Below are 20,569 nucleotides of genomic sequence, written 5' to 3'. Positions count from 1 at the left end.
TGGAGTATAGACTACTCAAGCCTACCAGGACAAAAGGGTCTATAAACTGATATGCCGCCATTCCAAAAACACAGAACTATAAAGCAATCTCCAGGCATCGGTGCCTAGCGAATTTTCAATGATGGATATAGGTCTCTGTTTAACTGAGGCACCTGATTGGATAGCAGATGCATTGAGTTAATTATTACTATGCTGGAAATTCTAGCTGCACAAAGATCAAGGGAGGCCTGCTAGCTGTTGCTGAGATCCACAAGGTCATTCACTATCAACAATACATTTTAATACACTTATTATATAGACTAAAGTGAAATATTATAATTCCAAGGTAATTTTGACTATTAAAAACCTGTCTAATTAAATGTTCACCTTGATGTCTGATAAGAGGTACTCATGTCTGAAATTTCCCCTATTCACATGGGAAATCTCATAACGGGAGTTATTTTGTAGTATTCTATTACTTCCATACAAGAGTGCTATGGCTCGCAGTGGAAATAAAAGTATCTCTCTCCTGGAAACATCTCGGTTCTGCATGTCCTCAGCAAAGTGTAACCGGATCTATTAGGAGACTATTTCCTATTATCAGCACTTTTGCCCCAACAGTCACCTAGAATCGGGGTTGCCCACCAATATTGGGACAGTTAAGGGGTATGAATTAGTATTTTTAATAACTGATTCCACCAAACCTGCTGAGACTGTTATCTCATTATAGACATGCTCCTGTTTTTTAGGACACATCTGAACAGAATAATTGGAAATTTATTTTCTGTTAGTATCTGCTGTGTTCAGGGTTGCCAAACCTGCAGACACAACTGGGAAAGAATTGGTAAAAGCAACAATGAGTAAAAAATATGTTACTTGATGAAATCTTTACAGCTTCCAATCTTTTAATAGATTCTACAATATAAATAATTGAATATATTTTGTACGATTAAAGATAAAGGGCCTGATTCATTAAGAAACTTAGGCAAGATATTGACTAAGTTTTGTTACTTAAGTTTTCTGGACAAAACAATATTACAATGCATGGGGTGCAAATTAGTTTATTATTTTGCACATAAGTTAAATTCTGGCTTTTTTTTCATGTAACACACAAATACTTGATAGCTTATTTGTACACTGAAATTTAAAGTTGATATTTGTGTGCTACATGAAAAAACAGCCAATATTTAATTTATGTGCAAAATAATAAACTAATTTGCACCCCTCGTATTGTAACATGGTTTTGTCCAGAAAACTTAAGTAACAAAACTTAAGAGTTATTGTTAACATTTTATTTTAATATTAATTTGATCTTTTTTTGTTTTTTTTTATTTTCAGTCTTATTTTACATGTTTTTTTTGTTTGTTTGTTTGTTACGAAAAGTCTGTGAAATTGCACTGCAGTTTATTCTTAGTCTCCAAATACTACATATTACTACATATGCTGTATTATCTTACATCAAAATGGGACCTATTTATCAAGCCTTAAACCATGCAGAAATGGCCTTTTCTGTATGGTTTAGGCATTTTTGTGTATGTCAGCAGTTTAACAAAAGCCTAATGCAGGATAGGAGCACCAAGCTGACCGCAAGTGATTCCGATTGGAGAACTGTTCGGCAGTGCAGGGTGACGTCATCGCGACGTCTGTTAATAGAAATTTAAAGCAGCAATGTGGGGACCCCTAAAGAAACACTTAACCCGACATTGCCGCTTTAAATTTCTATTGACAGACGTCGCTATGACGTCACCCCGCAGTGCCGAACACTTCTCCAATTGGAATCACTTGCTGTCAGCATGGTGCTCCCATCGGAGATCTCCAGCCTCGGGTTGAAGGTAAGTCTGTTTCTTTTCCAATCGTTTTTTCATAATTTCGGATTTTCTTTGTAGGCTTTCTCCATGTCGGAGTAGTGGACATCAGTAAAGCGTACCCAAGGAGCCATATACACAAATCTATACATACATCATTTATTTTGTAGATAAAACTCAGGCAAGCATCATCTTAGAATCAATACTGTATCCAGACCAGCTCTCCACACTCATTCTCTTAATCACCCTGTTTGCTGTCAATGAAGAAGCAGATGAGTAGATTGCTGTATGCAGATCTAAGAATTGGAATGATTTACAAGTTCTCACCTAAATGCAGACATCCAGATGATTAAACAGCAAAAAAAAAATCCTTGTAGGAAGTGAAATCTGTACTGAGGAAAATCCAGCCAATCGCATTTATTCGTAAGAAATCATACAGAAGAGAACAAATATACCCTACAACTGTCGGTCACCTGTAGCTCGTGAAACAGACGTTTTGTGGGTTGAACCAATATTGATAAGAAGTCAGCCTATTATATCAGTAGGATCCAGTGCCTCGTGTAGATTTGTCTTGAAGAATATTGCTCCCAAGCGTCCCGATTTTACCAGGTCTGTCCTGATATTCGGACTTCAGAAGAGGTGGGATAATCAGTAACAGGGAGTGGTTCTGGCAGAATGGTGTTGCGGTTGGTTGGATCGGTTGCGTGCTTTGAGTAGCACGTATGCAGAGCTTATTTTGGCCCAATTTTTTAAATGCTGGAATGTATGGAAGTGCGTTAATTATGGCAGATTTCCAGTCATCGGGAGGCATTCATATGATTTTTAGCCTGGCCCACAAAATGTGTGTGGTAGATACTCTCATCATCATCAGCAGCTATTTATATAGCTTCACTAATTCCGCAGCGCTGTACAGAGAACTCATTCACATCAGTCCCATTGAAGCTTACAGCCTAAATTCCCTTACATACACACACACAGACCGAGAGAGACTAAGGACAATTTAATAGCAGCCAATTAACCTACCAGTATGTTTTTGGAGTGTGGGAGGAAACCAGAGCACTCAGAGGAAACCCACTCAAACACAGGGAGAACATACAAACTCTGCATAGATAGGGCAATTTTCAGGAATTAACTTGAACTCATGACCCCAGTGCTGTGAGGCAGAAGTGCTAACCACTAAGCCACCGTGCTGCCCATATAATGTGTGAGGGAAGGTAGTGGGGAGGTTAATATAATGTGTGAGGGAGTGAAAAAAGTCTTAAAACAAGTCACCATCTTGTTGAATGAAAACTGTCCGGAACATTTTCAAACATCATTATTTTCACACTCAGCATTTAACTCCGACCACTGTAAATAAAATAGCTCAAAATATAACCTAACATTCCTAGAAGTTAGAACATTTACAGCTCAGATACGAAAGAATCAATGTGCACTCCATTTTGATATCACATGATTTATCATTCTGCACAATAATTCACTCATGATGCTCAATATGCTTATTAATTATTTATAACATGCAGTCAGTTTCTCGTCCATTAACAGTAATACGCAGGTTATGATCTCTTTGTTTATGAAGCTATTTATTCTCCAAAGTCCCATCAACTTAACGGTTCAAAAGTCCCTCAGAAAACCCTGCACTTATAGTGCAACCCTACAAGGTTTATTTAATAACCTGGTGCATACAGCACACGTTTTCTTTCACTAATGTAACTTGCACTACGGTAGATTAATTGCTTTGTATCTTATGTGCTCCAATATGCTTATGTAAACATATTTATTTGTGTGTGCTTAATGTAGACCACCCATTGCAAGTCATTAGTTAATTCTGATGCATGCATTTAGCAAACAAAGATATATACTTTCTGAAATGATAATAGTGAAAGGTTTTCTGTCTTGAACCACAAGCAATCTGGTCACACACGTGGATGGCTGAATTACACTAATCTGGAGGTTGAGGAACCATGCCAAACAACCAGATGGCAAAGCTCTTGCTCTTTCTAGAGTAGCCATAGTGACCAACCAACACTGATGTGCATATGGGCAACATTATAAACATTATACAGCCTGCCAATAACCAGAGATTTATACAGCCCCACTGAACAGCATATTTCACAGCCCAAATGATCAGCATGCTGATAATTGGAAGTTGTATAATATGCTGATTAACAATCACAGCACATAGTCCCAATGACCAGCATGTTATACTACACACAATCACTGTTTAATAGGAAGAGCTTAGTTTCAGTTTTGGACAGACCAATTTACTAATCTCTGGTTACAAGCAAACTTTATTTTTTAAACTTAATGTTTTGGTGTGCTTGGTTATACATCCACAATTACCAGCTTATTGTCTAGACCCAAATACCCACTAACCAATAACCAACATATTAAACGGTTCTAATTCTAGTACAGCATTTAATCTGCTTTGAACAGCACATTATACAGTCTGCAATAGCTAGCAATATTGTATACAGCTCACAATGACCAGCACGTTAAAAGTGTAGGCACAGTACACAACAGCAGTGACACCTGAAGCAATAGATTTGGTCCCACTACAGTCATAGCCAAAAGTTTTGAGAATGACACAAATATTATTTTTCACAAAGTCAGCTGTCTCAGTTTTTATGATGGCAGTTTGCATATACTCCAGAATGTCATGAAGAGTGATCAGATGAATTGCAGTTCATTTCAAAGTCCCTCTTTGCCATGACAATGAACTTTATCCCAAAAACATTTCCACTGCATTTCAGCACTGCCACAAAAGGACCAGCTGACATCAGGTCAGAGATTCTCTCGTTAACACAGGTGAGAGTGTTGACGAGGACAAGGCTGGAGATCACTCTGTCATGCTGATTGAGTAAGACTAACAGACTGAAATCTTTAAAAGGAGGGTGGTGCTTGAAATCATTATTCTTCCTCTTTTAGCCACGGTTACCTGCAGGGAAACATGTTCAGTCATCATTGCTTTGCACAAAAAAGGATTGCACCTAAATCAACCATTTATCGGATCATCAAGAACTGCAAGGAGAGAGGTTCAATAGTTGTGAAGAAGGCTTCAGGGCGTCCAAGAACGTCCAGCAAGCGCCAGGACTGTCTCCTAAAGTTGATTCAGCTGCGGGATTGCAGGAATTGCAGCAGGCAGGTGTACGCACAGTGAGGCAAAGACTTTTGGAGGATGGCCTGGTATCAAGAAGGCCAGCTTAGAAACCACTTCTCTCCAGCAAAAACATCAGGGACAGACTGATGATATTCTGCAAAAGGTACAGAGACTGGACTGCTGAGGACTGGGGTAAAGTAATTTTATCTGATGAATTTTCAGACTGTTTGGGGCATCTGGAAAAAAGTTTGTCCGGAGAAGGAAAGGTGAGCGCTACCATCAGTCCTGTGTCATGCCAACAGTAAAGCATCCTGATACCATTCATGTGTGGGGTTGCTTCTCAGCCAAGGGAGTGGGCTCACTCACAATTTTGCCTAAGAACACAGCCATGAATAAAGAATGGTACCAAAATATCCTCCAAGAACAACTAATCCCAACCATCCAAGAACAGTTTGGTGACGAACAATGCCTTTTCCAGCATGATTGAGCACCTTGCCATAAGGCAAAAGTGATAACTAAGTGGCTCAGGGATCAAAACATCGAAATTTTGGGTCCATGGCCAGTAAACTCCCCAGACCTTAATCCCATTGAGAACCTGTGGTCAATCCTCATGAGGCGGGTGGACAAACAAAAACCCACAAATTATGACAAACTCCAAGTATTGGTTAGACAAGAATGGACGGCCATCAGTGAGTATGTGACCCAGAAGTTGATTGACAGGATGCCAGGGCGAATTGCAGAGGTCTTGAAAAAGAAGGCTCAACACTGCAAATATTGACTGTTTACATAAACTTAATGTAATTGTCAATAAAAGCCTTTGACACTTACTTCAGTATACCATAACAACATCTGACAAAAAGGTCTAAAACCACTGAAGCAGCAAAGTTTGTGAAAACCAATACTTGTGTCATTCTCAAAACTTTTGGCCATGACTTTAAAGTCGGTTTCGTTTTAAGTTGCAGTGGTAAAAAATGAATACATAAAGAAAATTTTAAAAAATATATAAAAAACATAATGTCTATCAAGATCCTCGCTAAATATGGATCTGTCAGGATGTGGGCCTATTACCCAGTACCCCAAAAACACAGCTTTATTCACAAGTTCAAAATCCAGAATAACCTGTTATTGCCCAGTCCATAACCTTTATATAGGTCATAAACTAAGGACTGCTTGAATGGAGTGGGATCCATTCAATCAAATTGGGTCCTCCTTCCAGCTATTACGACAAACCAGAATACGTGAAAATTCAATCTTCCGCTGCCAAACAATTGCTGTATAAAACATATCTGGACGAAATCTGGGTGACTTTTCCACAAATGTTCCTCTCACTATATGTAATAACCAGTTTGTATACATTCCCCTATTCTTGCAATAAAAACAAATTACACAAAAGATCATATACAGTCTTATTCTCTGTGTTACGACTCACTGAACTTCATTCGTTGCCCCATCTTCCAATAAGAGCTGGGGTCGTGTGTTATACTCGGTGGGACATAAAGCAGAGAATAAGAGCTGAAACCTACAGAAAAGGACCGACGAGCATAAAGCCGGAAGGAGTTGGGGGCCGCTGGTGAAGTCTCAGAGGACCCCAGGAGGCTCTAGGGCAGCCTGTTGCCCATCACTCTTCTATTCACAGATGGCAATAAATAAAATGCTTATGTGTTAAAGCTCTGCTGTGCATCATGAACGACTCCAGTGCTCATGATAGAGGTCTTGCATTTTTTATGACCAGGTAATGGAGAGCGGATATGAGCAAAGGAGGTTGAAGAGGACAAGACAGTGATTATAATGACATATGGGAATCTCCATGAAACCAGCAATGAATTAGACAATCTCCAGATTATTGTCCATATACTGAACACTGCTGCTCTCTTCCTATCCAGCATCTTCAAATTATGCACATAAAATGTTAAAGCAGCAATTCACATGGAATATTGTTTTTCTTCTTTAGATAAAAGTTAAGTACCTTTTAAGCATGCATCTGATTTTTCTTAGCTTCCTCCTACAAATCTTATTGCATTTTCAAAAAGTCTCTGTTGGGCACAGGAAAATGGCTACCAGACATGTACACAGTCAGACACAGGCTTACAGCTCTCAGCATGTCATGTGATGGCAGACGGGGGGAAGCAGGATGTCACAGTACAGAGCTCAGAGGGGAGTTCCAATGCCTCTCTGCTCGCTGCATCACCATTTACCAGCATAAGTGCTGAAAACTGCTTTTTCTACAGCAATATACTGAAATATAGGCAAAGTGGGAAATGGTTTTATAAAGCAGTGTGTATCTTTTGCAGAGTAGCAAGCAGAGGCTTAACCAAATTTCACAAGAACGTAGCTTATCAATTCACTACGAACTACGGACATCTCAGCTGATCTTTTCAGCTATGGGCCTGATTTAGAATACCACGTATTTCATTTTTGCATTGTGTCTTGGTGCAAAATTGTCATCTGAATATAAAGTTAAACATACAGGTCCTGAGTCATTAAGGCATGTATACTGATCTCATCATGCGTTTCTTTTAAACTGCACATAGATCGGCTCTGCGTACTCCCAAAGTCAACAAGGAACGGATCTACAGATACGTGTACTGATGACTACGTGTGTAGGTTCACTCTCCTGTACTAGACCAGACACTGCAGGATATGTACAATACCTATGTGGAATGTAAAATCTCAAAAGAACACATAGAAAAAAAAAATATATATATTCAATTAATTTTACATGTCAATATTATAGTCACATATGATTGTACATGGAAATTTGTTCTCAATATTTTTCTTTTGAAAAACATTTATTAGGGTGTACTCAATCTCTACTGTACATAACTAACAGAGATTTTTAGGGGCGTAATCAATTAGGTCCCGGGATCGCGGTAACGCACTAGGAACGGGGCGTGAAGGTAATCCGCGGCACCACAATAAGGCTGATTTTCCTTTGCACTCCATAGGGTTGTGAAGGAAATTCAGCATTATTGCGGTACCGTATTACCTTCGGTAATGCGCACTCCGCGATACGTCACCAATTGAATATGCCCCTTACAGTTGCTCCTGATTGCAAACACATGTTATAGTATGCATAGGATACAGACATCACTTGGACTCAGGTGCAAGAGATACGGCAGAAAACCAACGTACTAATGTGTTCGCCCGAGTTGACTTTGACGTGGCTGCACAGGATCGCCCTACTGTACATTGCCTATATACATCCGCCCATTCACAACCTCGTTCCCTCCCCAAAGTCGTAGGCTGTAGTAAATGTCATTTGCATATGAAGATGACTTGGACGTGGCTGCGTTCCGTTGTGTATCGTCCGGCTATGGGCATGTGCAGATTGATTTTGCGGACAATACGCACAAAATTGGCAGGTACGTTCCTTAATGACTTAGGCCCATATTGCGTCCCTTTGTGCTTGGAAATGTGGGTCAGGTGTATTAATGTGCAAGTGCAGTAAAGTAAGGGCGTTAACACGCAAGTTTTCACATTTTTCATATAAGTCTCCTTTTAAATTTACATGGATCTTGGAATATGTCAGCTACAAGATGTAAATTTTACACCTATATAAACCAGGTGCAAATTTTGTCCTATTAACACCCAGAGGAATATTTACCAAATTTGCGGATTTGAAAAAGTACACATGTTGCCTATAGCAACCAATCAGATTCTAGCTGTCATTTATTTAGTGCATTCTACAAATTGACGGGTAGAATCTGATTGGTTGCTATAGGCAACATCTACACTTTTTCAAACCAGCAGTTTAGTAAATATACCCCTAGTTGGGCAGTCTTAAAGAAACCTTACTGTTACCACACTGAGTTCTCCACTAAGACCCTGAAGTGGCTGCTGGCAGCTGTGTAACTGCCTGAGCTGAGAAGCTATGATTCAGGGCAGCTTAAAACACAGAAGCTGCGGCTCTTTTTTCTAGAAAAAAAACATACTCCAAGTTTTAGGAGATATTATGCAAAACTGAATGTTTCTCCCCATAACCATCTCTGTATGTCAGCACTTATCTGGCATATAAATAAACTATTAATCAGGCATGATAGTAACTCATTTCTTTATGTAAAAAAAATACACAAAATATCTACATCTATCTACAGTTTAAGAATGAAAGACTATTTGGGGGTGATTCAATTACCGTTTATGTGGCGCATGGACGTAATTACGGTAGGAATCTCCGCCCATTTTTTCTGTGTATCTCTATAGGGTGCGAGAAAATAATGAGTGCAAATTCCTGTAAAATCTCAGATATCTTTCTGGAGACACCTCGCGCCATATTGAATCTCCCCCTTTAAATATAACATGGTGGCAAACATTAATGTCTGATAAAGTGGATATAAAACCACATTGATGATTATAAAACGTCAACACTTAAAAAATAAGGGTTGTTTTCCTAAGACGAGCCATCTTTCTATTTCAGGGGTCAGGGAACTTTTTTACCTTTTACCCCAAAATATATTTAGATACGCCGGCGTTACCCCCTTGATTTGAAAGGAAGGAAATCATATATTATTAATTATTGGAATTCAAAATTTTATTGAATCTATTCACAATTTCTTTGAAAGCTTCAACTTCTAAACTTCAGGTTTTGGAGAAATGATGTTGCTTCATTTTTGATACGAGAGCATCAATATTGGGGCATTTTGATGTCAGAGCAATTTGGATACAGTCTTCAGCGTCCAATCGATTGTTTTTATGTTTGTTAGAGTGGAAAATCCTCATTCGCAAAGGTAGGTTGTTGCAAAAAGCAGCAACGTTTTGATTGCCTCCTCATGTGCAATTTTGATGCCTTTGCAGCTGTTGACATCCAAAAATATGACAGATCTGCTTTGTTTTCAAATGCAATACGTGCTTCATTATTGCATCGAAACCCAAGAAGTGCCTCTGCCAACCCTTGAGGCTCTTCTGGTACAACAGCAATTTTTACAATTAAAGGGGTCTACAATTCAACTGACAGCATGTGAATCGGCAGCATTACCCCCAGGAATTTCATTTTTACCCCATTTGGGGTAATTTACCCCTGTTCCCTGACCACTGTTCTATTTCGATCACTAAGACTACCTGCTTAGTTTTCAGAGAACGGCACTGGCATAAGGAAGGCCTATCAGCATAAGTACATAAAAAATTATATTTTTGGGGTAAATGTATTATTTGGGGTGCGATTTAAGCTCACAGAAGCAATAAAACTATACTGCATACAACAAAACTGCAGTGTAATTAGCATTTGCCCCAATCCTGCATACACCACCTGCCTAGCACCTCCTTAAAGATTAACATATGGATACACCTCTCCATCACTGAGCATGAGGTCCTGTGTGTTTGATATTAAATATATAAAAAAAAAACCTGTGTTCATTGAAATGTATACCTGTAGGTGCCGGATGTAAGACATTTGTTGCAATTGATTTACACCGCTGAGCTTTCTGCTGTCTCCCTGGGGCTTTGTGTAAGCAATATTCAGAAGTATGTTAAAATCGCAAATGCTGAGCTACGTACAGTAAGCTAGGAGAGCTCTTAATAATTCAGCAAGGGGGGAGCTTGTTATAGTTGGATCTACAGCATTGCAGCTGACGATCTTCCGGAAGTGGCTTCATCTTGTACATCGATAGAAAGAGTCAGTTAATAGAATGTATTATGCAATTCAGCAATGGGGTTTAACTGGGAGCCATAAAAGGCCTTGCAAAACTAGACTGTCAGCAACAAATTCTATAAGACGAGAGACTGCCTGCGCTGAGATAAGAACTAATACTATGATATACAAATACAAACAAATGGCAGTGTAATAGTAGTAATATTTTAAGTAACTTTACTTTGTTGCTTCAAATCTAATTTTTTGTGGCCTGAGGCCACAAATAGAGTCCTTTATAAAGCACCAGCATTGTATTTACAAGCATTAAAGTGTTCTTCCTTTGTTGTGCCAGCTTTGGCACAAGTCTGTTGTGTACGGCATTGCTTTGTGTGCCAACATTTTATCATCAACTTGTACTTGACATTAACAGCTCCCATAACAACTGGACAGTCAAAAACTTACAGCTTCTATGGGCGGCTACAGAGACATAAGCTGTGGATAGTTTTCACTGTGTTATCTGAGTATCGCTCAGTTGCCATAGGTATTACATAATGTTAAATCCTGCAGATAAGTGTTACTAAATAGGCTCTAAGGTCAATCAGTCTCAATGTTCTCAGGAACATCGCGGCTGCGAATTTCTACCGTTGGTACATTAAAAATATAAGCTGATTCTAATACACTTTCGAAACGCCAGGCCGGCATGAGCGGGAATGGGAAAATGACCTGGGACCCCTCCAGATGACTCTTGCTGGAAGGAGGTCATGGAGGGGATTGGCAAGAGCTCGATCATCATCATTATCATTTATTTATATAGCGCCACTAATTCCGCAGCGCTGTACAGAGAACTCACTCACATCAGTCCCTGCCTCATTGGAGCTTACAGTCTAAATTCCCTAACATACACACACAGACACCACACACAGACAGACAGAGAGAGACTAGGATCAATTTAATAGCAGCCAATTAACCTACGTGTATGTTTTTGGAGTGTGGAAGGAAACCGGAGCACCCGGAGGAAACCCACGCAAACACAGGGAGAACATACAAACTCCACACAGATAAGGCCATGGTTGGGAATTGAACTCGTGACCCCAGTGCTGTGAGGCAGAAGTGCTAACCACTTAGCCACCGTGCTGCCCACATTAATTAAGGAAACGGCCTACAAATTGTACAATAGGTGGTACTATACCCCCCCAAGGCCACTCCCAGCTGCTGGCGGGAATGTGGCCAGAGTGGTGCGATGCTTCATATATGGTGGAGCTGCCCTCGTATAGTTCCTGTCTGGAACATAAACTCTGTGTCAGAACAACAGCTAAGTAAGGACCCTTGGTCATTCCTTCTCTCTCGCCCTATACCTGACGAGAGCGCGCCTTCTAACAAGATTATCTCTCATATCTTGCCAGCTGCTAAATCTTTAATAACAAAGCATTGGAAACCCCTAATTCTCCCTCCATGCAGGAACTACGGTCTTACATTTAATATGTCGCAAGCATGGAGAGTATAACGTACTACCTCCATGATACATCACATAATTTCGACAAGGTGTGGGCCCCGTATTACTCACTAGAAAGCCGTAGTTGCCAATCCAGTACGGCTCACCCCCCGCTGTTGGAACATAGTTCTTGGGCCGCCTCCGGATCCCCCAGGTTGGGTGCGGTGCAGTTGGTGAGTGATTTCTGTCAGTTTTTTAACTACATGGTTTAGTTGTTCCTAGCCATGTTCCATGTATACTTATTAGCAATATCTTTGGTAGTGTTTGTGCCTTTCTTACTCCCCTCCATCTCCTCTCTCTCTTTCCCTCTTCCTCCCTCACCTTTCCCCATTGATATAATGCATAAAACATAGAGGAGACATCTTGTATATTAATATTCTTATGTTTAATATGATGTTTGTATTCTTCCAGCTTTTTCCTCTTTAAATAAATAGTTTTAAAAAAAATATATAATCTGATTCTTGCTCGCACCTCTATGGATGGCGAGCAAAAATTAGTGGAGGTTTCACTGAAAAAAAATACGTGCGAGTTGTCTCCACAGCCGTTCCGGAGACACATTGTGCATATTTTCTTTATAATTGAATCTCCCCATAAAGGAGAAATGGCATTTTTCCCAACAGTTACCCTGAGATTTGTGAAGTTTCTGATGCACTAACGCAGGCCTGGCCAACCTGTGGCACTCCAGGGGGTAAATGTATTAAGCTCCAGGTTCTTCAACACCCACGAGTTCGGCGTCTTCGGCGTTTAAATTTAAAGCGGCGCTGCCTTGTAAAGGGAAGTTTCCCTTTACAAGGCAGCGCCGCTTTAAATTTAAACGACGAAGACACCGAACTCGCGGGTGTTGAAGAACCCGGAGCTTAATACATTTACCCCAGGTGTTTTCAAACTACAAGTCCCAGCATGCCCTGCCAGTTATCAGCTGGCTATCTACTGGCAAAGCATGCTGGGATTTGTAGTTTCACAACACCTTGAGAGCCACAGGTAAGCCAGGCCTGCACTAATGAATTCAAGACTGCTTGAAATGGAAGTATGGCCATCATAAAAAAGATAGAAATATATACGAGGTATGTCTATTAAATAACAAGACTGATTAAATAACTCACCTTTATTTATTGTATTACAAATTTAATGTTTGTCCCCTTCAATATACTCCCCATTTGCACTAATACATCGCTGTAGTCTTGTTTTCCACTGGTTGAAGGCATGGAGCAAATTAATTTCTGTCACTTGTTTCAACATATCTGTCGTTTTCTTCTTTACAGCATCAACTGACTTAAAATGTGTCCCTTTAAGCACTGATTTAACTTTTGGGAAAAGATAAAAACAGTGAGCATTTGACTGTCTTTTGGTTTGTTTACTAGGTGGAATCACAGTCTCATTATTTAATAGACATACCTTGTAGAACTATAATACAGTACAGATAATACTTATTACAGGCCAAATCGGCTCAGAAAAACTTCCTTTACTCAGTGTCAATGACAAAGTTCTGCTGAATAGTTATGTGGTTTCTGGTGACAATTTCCTTCTAGCCTATAACAAAACTGCTGGGAATCCTGGGAATTACAGGGAAGAGCACTGGAGAATATATTGTTCTATATCATAGTTGGCAGTGTTTAAAAATCATTTCCAGGTCCACTTTGCTACTGAGCCTGTGCATCTAGGCACACCATGCGGAAAAATTGTCTTTAAAGATCTTGGAAGCACAACATTTGCCATCATGGCATGCTTACTCAGCTCAATTCCAATGTACTCTCTGCATTTTAAAAATGCCTCTTTAATAAATATTAATTTATTAAGCCCAGATAATAGGGATAGATTGTAAAAAGAGAGTATACACTGCAAACAGGAATTGTATAGTGCTGATAGGGGTAGATCATTAAAACATGGCAACTACGTGTGGGCATTTTGGATTGAGAGATGTAGGCGTGCCAGGGTCGTTTTCGGGCTATATTTCTTTCATTCTTGAAATTAAGGACAATGTGTGGCCCTTTCGATGGTTGGAGTGCTGCACAGGCAGCCCGTGGAGTATATCGAATTGACCATCACTGCAATAGATCATTTCAGGTTCAAATTTGAACTGAGAAATCACCAAAAATGAATTATACCTTTGAATAGCCAACCATTTTTATAGACCGTTCAAGTTTACAGATGCAAATTAAAGTAAGCCCACACTTGCCAACTCCCCCGGAATGTCCAGGAGACTCCCGAATTCCGGGTAAGTCTCCCGGACTCCCAGGAGAGCTGGCAATCCTAGTGAAGTGGGCAGATTTTGAGCTTTCATGATCCATTTCTTCAAAAATCGAAACATTTTGGCACACTGTCTGTGGTAAAATGACGCATTTGTGTCATTACGTCACTGAGGCGGGGTCAAAATGACGTGATTTGTCTAGCCTCACACCATATAAATATATATATATAAACTGAGTAGTAGTCCGCATATCTTGCATAACCAGCTTTAAAATTTTCTGCTGTGTAATCTGTTAATAAATGTGTCTGAGCCAGTGCATGCAGAGGAAAATCACTTGTACACTGCACGGCCTTAATGTGATCAACTTGATACATAATTGTCTAAGATTGTGTCAGACAATACAACTACCCACACAGATTATGAGAGCTTTAGAGAAAGACAAACTGGGGGAGGCACCGACGCTCCACACAAAGAATTCTCAGCACGTTGCCAAGAATGAGCATATTATACGAAGCAAGAGATATCCTGCACATGGACAGCTCTATGGAGACAAACCAAAGTCATTACTCACATATGATGATATGGGAAAGTATACGATTATAAAGGGAACACTCTATAATGGGGGTAAAAACGCTATATAGGACTGATTGGATCACGTTGTACTGAAGCAGAGGTGTTTATACTGGGAGCAGTAATTCATACTTGCCAACTCTCCCTGAATGTCAGGGAGACTCCCTGAAATAGGAGTGATCTCACTCACTCCCTGAAGAGTCTGGCATTCTCCCTGATGCTGGGCCAGTACAAGACGTGGTTGGTTACGCCATCTGTGACATGAAGACACAGTTCAGAAATTGTGTCCTATGTCCATGTATTGATGCCTATGGAGGTGGCCATTTTCATGGAGACCAAGATTTAACAGGACTGACAGGTAAGACAACATGACTTCAGTAATGGAGACAGAAATATAAAAGACACTTCAGTCTCTAGAGATTCGTTAGCTGCTTTTCTTTAACGTATAGTTGCGTACTCTTCCGAATGTCCGGGAGTCTCCCGCTTTTCTGGGAGACCTCCTGAGAGAGCAGGGCATCCTCCCAGTTCTCGCCCCCGCAATAGATAAGTGGTGGGGACGGGACTTAATGACACAAATATCACGTCATCTTAGCCCCCTGTTGTAATTGGCCAAAATTGTGACAATCGTTTAGGGGCGGGCCAAAATGATGCGATTCATCAAGCCCCTCCCCTGCATGCCCACCTCCCCCGGGATCTCCCTGAAGCCAGCGAGGAAAAGTTGGCAAGTATGCAGTAATGTTTATACTGGGAGCAGTGACTGGTACATGTATATAGAACCATATGATGATAAGTGGACTGTGATGGTATTATTGCATTGAGCAAGGTTTGTTGGGATCTCTCTCTCTCTCTCTCCTATATATACTAAGTTACTGTCCCTGTGATATGTTATGTGCATCTAAGCATAGATGGTTAGATATTGGTACTTTATAAATGTGTATCATACGTCTGTTTGTAAATGACTAGAAGGAAATTATATGTTCTTTGTATATGATTTTGTGTATATCTAGGACATGGTGTGTTTGTGAATAGTATATAGTAATCCCTACACTGACACATCTCAAACCTCATCTCAAAGTAGTCACACCATGACCTCATCTCTGATAACCACCTCTCACTCCTGCTTACAAGACTTCTCTCGTGCTGCTACCCACTTATGGAGTTCCTTACCATGCCTGACCAAACTCTCCACAGCCTTCACATCTTTAAAAACTCTGAGAACCCACTTATTTATTAAAGCTTACCCTACACTACCTTAATCTCACTCCCTACTTCCACTTATGCTACTCACAATGGTCCAAATATTCTCTCTTCTCTGCTGTAGAGTAATGAGGTGCCTTGCAAATCAATGATGATGATAATAATAATAATACTATTCCATCTACTTTTTAGACATTCCAACATGATTCCTTTCACCCAGTACAAAATGCTGTGTTTCTAACTTCCCCCTTATTTTCCTACTGCGGTTACCTGTGCTGAATTAATTAAGTAACAAGAAAGATGCTTTTGCCCGTCAATATAGTATTTCAGCAAAAAGACAGCAAGAAATTACCATCAATGATTTGTAAATCAACTTATTATCAGCAAACAGAAAAAGGCTGTTGAACTCTGAATTAAATATGTTACACTGTTGTTTTGGTTATTTTGTTTGTTAAAGTAATTTCCTTAAAAAAAAATCAATTCAATTGTATTAATCCCATTACTGATTAAATGTTAATATTTAATGACACAAAACAATAGTGACATTTAGAAAACCAGTACACAGATAACTGTGGAAAGGGCCAGTAATCCATACCAACCAGACAATTCCCTTATTTTCTAACCTTTAACAGAAAAATTATTCCGGTTGATATTGTGCTGTAGCCCATTTTCTTGCAGCTACATATGTATCAATTTTCCAAAATTGAGTTTTTATAACACAGTTATGAATATGATAGTGGCCTGGTTGGTAGTGGAAAAGTTAAAGCTAATTGAACCTGTAGTGATTACTGGTAGGAGCTGCTTCCATTCCGGGACATATGCATTATACAGGCACCTCAGGGATGTTGTACACTGCAGTATCATTTCCTTATATTGACAACTGTCAGCGGGTTATTGGATTATTAGTGTAATGCTGTTTCTCTGGACATTTATATGCAAAATTAGACATGTTCTCAAGAAACTGAAGAACCATTTAATTTACAGGAAGGTGAGGGTACAGTTGGCTGTCATTTCTTACACAATCGGCCAGTGTTTTATATAACAAAAAATTAAATATTCAGCCAGAGAATTTCTAGATAAATACTTAACAACGATGGGAAATCAACTCAAGTTGTTATAAACTCACGGCATTGCTTTTACAGCGGTATTTTTGCAATATAGTTATGATACATACGTGATGTTAATATATTGTACAGTCCTGTAAATATCTGTATAAAGAGACGAGGATGATAAAGGAGGTGAAGAGGCAAGACAAGCGGCTGAACGGGCCCTGCTCATGAGAGCTTACATTCTAAAGGGAGGGGTAAATGCTGGAACAACAGGAGTTAGTGACACTTAGAGTGGGCATAGGACTGCAGCTGGTAGACCACGCAGAGGACGTAGTATGTGGTGTCAGTAGGATACGCTATAGTGAGTGAGTAATGAGTGAGTGGTTGAAGGTTGGGGAGAGTCTGATTATGTGGGCTAGGGAGTAACACAAGAGGGGAGCAAACAATATATATGCTACCTTTTTTTATAATACCACCCATTTTATAAGGCTCGGTATGGCCTTTCTAAAGGTTAGAATATAAAGAGCCCATTGTAGAATAAAACAGTTCATGGTAAAATTTGGTTATCCGAGATTTAAAAAAATTAGAATTATTCCCAAGCAAGAGTCTTTATCTTCCAGTTCAGCCATCTCTGGAAACCATCTCCCAGCTGTAGATGTTGCTGGTCCACTCTTGAACTTCAACCGGCTATCCAACTTTGTAGATGAAGACCCACTTATATCTTCTTCCATCCACTTCTCTATATCTTCCCTCCTTCCTCTCCTCACACTTCCTCCTTGACCCACTTAAATTTGTCTTTCACTCTCTGACCTCCACATAGACCACCCTCACCAAAGGCACCAACATTCTTCTCACTACGATCTAAGGATCACTTCTCTGTTCTTATCCTTCTTGACCTTCCTACTGCCTTTGATACCATTGACCACCATTTTGCCCTGCAAACCATGCATTCTATCGGCCTTCTCAACACTATCGTCTCTTGGTTCACCTCCTACCTCACAAACTGCACTTTTTCTGTCTCTATATCTGACTCCTCTCCCCCCGCCCCTTCTACCTTTAATAGGATCTCTTCCTGAAATGATCTGACCATCTACTCTTCCCCCCTTCTACACCTTCTTCCTTGGTAATCTCATCAGCTCCTTTAGCAATCCAATATCACCTGTATGTGATGACTCCCAAATTTATCTTTCCTCACTTGACCTCTCCTCCATCATCTCTCATCTCTCCAGCTGTCCTTCAGCCTGGATGCCTCAACACTTTCTGAAACTCAATATCTATGATTGATATCACTGTCTACCCGCCACCCCTTTCAGACCCCGCTCCCCTCCTGTCCTCTCCCTATCCATTGTAGGCACTAATGTCACTGCTGTCTCTCAAGTCTGCTGCCTGTGAGTTATCCTTGACTCGCTCCACTTCCAGAACATCTCCAGGATCCGGGACTATCTCACCTTGGAAGCAACAAACACTCTCATTCACTATCTCGTAATCTCTCGCCTAGACTACTGTTAACAGTATTTATTTGTAACAAAATGACACAATTCACCACAAATCACATCTTTGAGGCCCCCCCCCCAGTCGGCCCACTTCACTAGAAAGTTGGGTAGACGTGGGTGGGTGGGTGGCCTGCTCTCCTGGGAATTCAAGAGAACTACCCGCAATTTGGGAGTCTCCCAGGCATTCCGGGGCATGATACGAACCAAAGGACCATGCATTTGTGACAGTAGGCACAGACTGAAAACTGGAATGTGCATGCACGGACAGCTGGCAATGTGGAACAGTAAGCGGCAAGTTATTGGCTATCCGCAGCTCCTGTCCAATCAGATGCAGTATTCACTTCCTCATTTTCATAAATTACATGAGCAGCTCCAATTAAAAGCTGTAGTCAAATGAAGGAACCTGCATGTTACACATTAGAAGTGCGGTATAGAAATTAAATCCCCTTTAACTTTTTGTTATTGCCAAAGCTACAAAGATAGATTTAATCTTTGTTTTTAAGCTACTATAAATGTCTGCTGCATCTATCTCCTACCTGATCTTTACCTAGACATGCTAGTATCACTAAGGAGCCGATGTCAGCGTTTTCTTCTCCTTTTGTCTTTACTGCATTGTTATTGCTGCGCAAGCGACAAACACACATTAATTGTGATGCAGAATAACCTGAAAAAAATTGGCAAGTGATAAGACAAACAGTAAGCATTATGCATATGTATTTTCTCTATTGTCTTAGAAAATGCGCATGCATTTAAAGCAACAATGCACACACTGATTCCAATGTGAGTCTAAATTCATTGGCAAGTCATAGACCAAACATAGTCTTATGATGCTAAATTTATCATTTGAGATAACAAAGAAGATGTCAATGCTGTACGTGCTAATTATTGTGACAGAAAGAGAGACTTGTGAGTAAAATGAGGAACACTATCTTTTCTAACATCAATCAATGCTAATCCTAGGAAGTCTCTGCTGCTGGATTACGTAACCAATCCATGTAATCCACACACTGGTGTGCCTACGTGTTTGCGTTGCCGTTCCAGTGCAATGCTTCGCCTACTTGTGTGTTAGCTCCACCTACTGCATTGGCTCCACCTGCAGTTGCTGTGACTCCGCCTACCACATTACATTGGCCTCACTTACCACGGATGTTGCTAGGGCTAAAAGTGTGCTAACCCCGTCTACATTAGTGTTGACCCCACCTACAGTTGATTTGGTCTGGCCTACATGAGACCACTTTCAGAGTTTCTTCCAGGGTCAATTTAAGTCCCCAATCCGGCCCCGGGAACAGTGTTCCATGTTCACTATAATGTAGCTGACCAGTGTATCTTTGCTATAGAACACAGCAGTTCCTGGTCACAACATAATGTTTTTCTAAAGCGCCTGATACCGCAATGGAAGTTTTTATTAACTTATTTTAGGCGTTGCTTTCTTTTAATTCTTTAACTTTTTTATAGGAAACAAACAAAACAAGCAAAAAAAAAGATTTAAAAAGAAGTTAAGTCAGCAACACTCCCCTGTTTCAGGACCCCCCAACTCCTTTAAGGGCTCAGTCATAAGGGACATATATGTAGAGTTGGGAAATAAGTAAGGGACAGTAAAAGGGGGAGGGAAAACAGGGAGAGGAGAGTAAGGAGGAAGGAGAACGGGAGGGTTAGCTTCAGACAGGGTGGGAAAAGGGACAGTGTAAAATTAAGTAATAAGGATTGCTCTAGTAAGGGTTAAACAATGGTGAACCTATAACACTCTCATGTTGGTAAGAGTTAATGCTACAGGACAACTCCTAGTCAAACACTGTAAAACACTAGTTGAGCAAATCGCTCAATAGACTCGGAATCCCCTTAATTTCAAAAGTTTGATATTCAAACAATGATACATTTATGAACTACAGTTAAAGAGTAGATCACAGGTGTAGTGGTGATTCATCACTACCAGAAGATGGTCAGTGGTGCTGAATACCATCAGCAATAAAAAGGCAGAAGAGTTTGGTTTTGTATTAGACAATAATATTGAGTTGTGCTTCAGTTTTCCCCACCGCTGACACCAATTTGATAAATTGAGTTAATGCTTTATTTAGAATAAACCACAATGTTGAGGCCAGAACGTATCCGTAAACCTGCTAGAATTACCATCATTAA

General features: G+C 40.2%; 1 protein-coding gene across 7 annotated transcripts in view; it reads right to left on the bottom strand.

Annotated features, from left to right (window-relative positions):
- Window positions 1-20,569, bottom strand: part of ADAM22 (ADAM metallopeptidase domain 22) — a 195,947-nt gene that overhangs the window by 118,829 nt on the left and 56,549 nt on the right. The gene's annotated exons all lie outside the window — the stretch shown is intronic.

Source organism: Mixophyes fleayi, chromosome 5, assembly GCF_038048845.1.
Source record: "Mixophyes fleayi isolate aMixFle1 chromosome 5, aMixFle1.hap1, whole genome shotgun sequence".
NCBI lineage: Eukaryota > Metazoa > Chordata > Amphibia > Anura > Limnodynastidae > Mixophyes > Mixophyes fleayi.
This window is presented reverse-complemented; position numbering and strand designations above follow the sequence as displayed.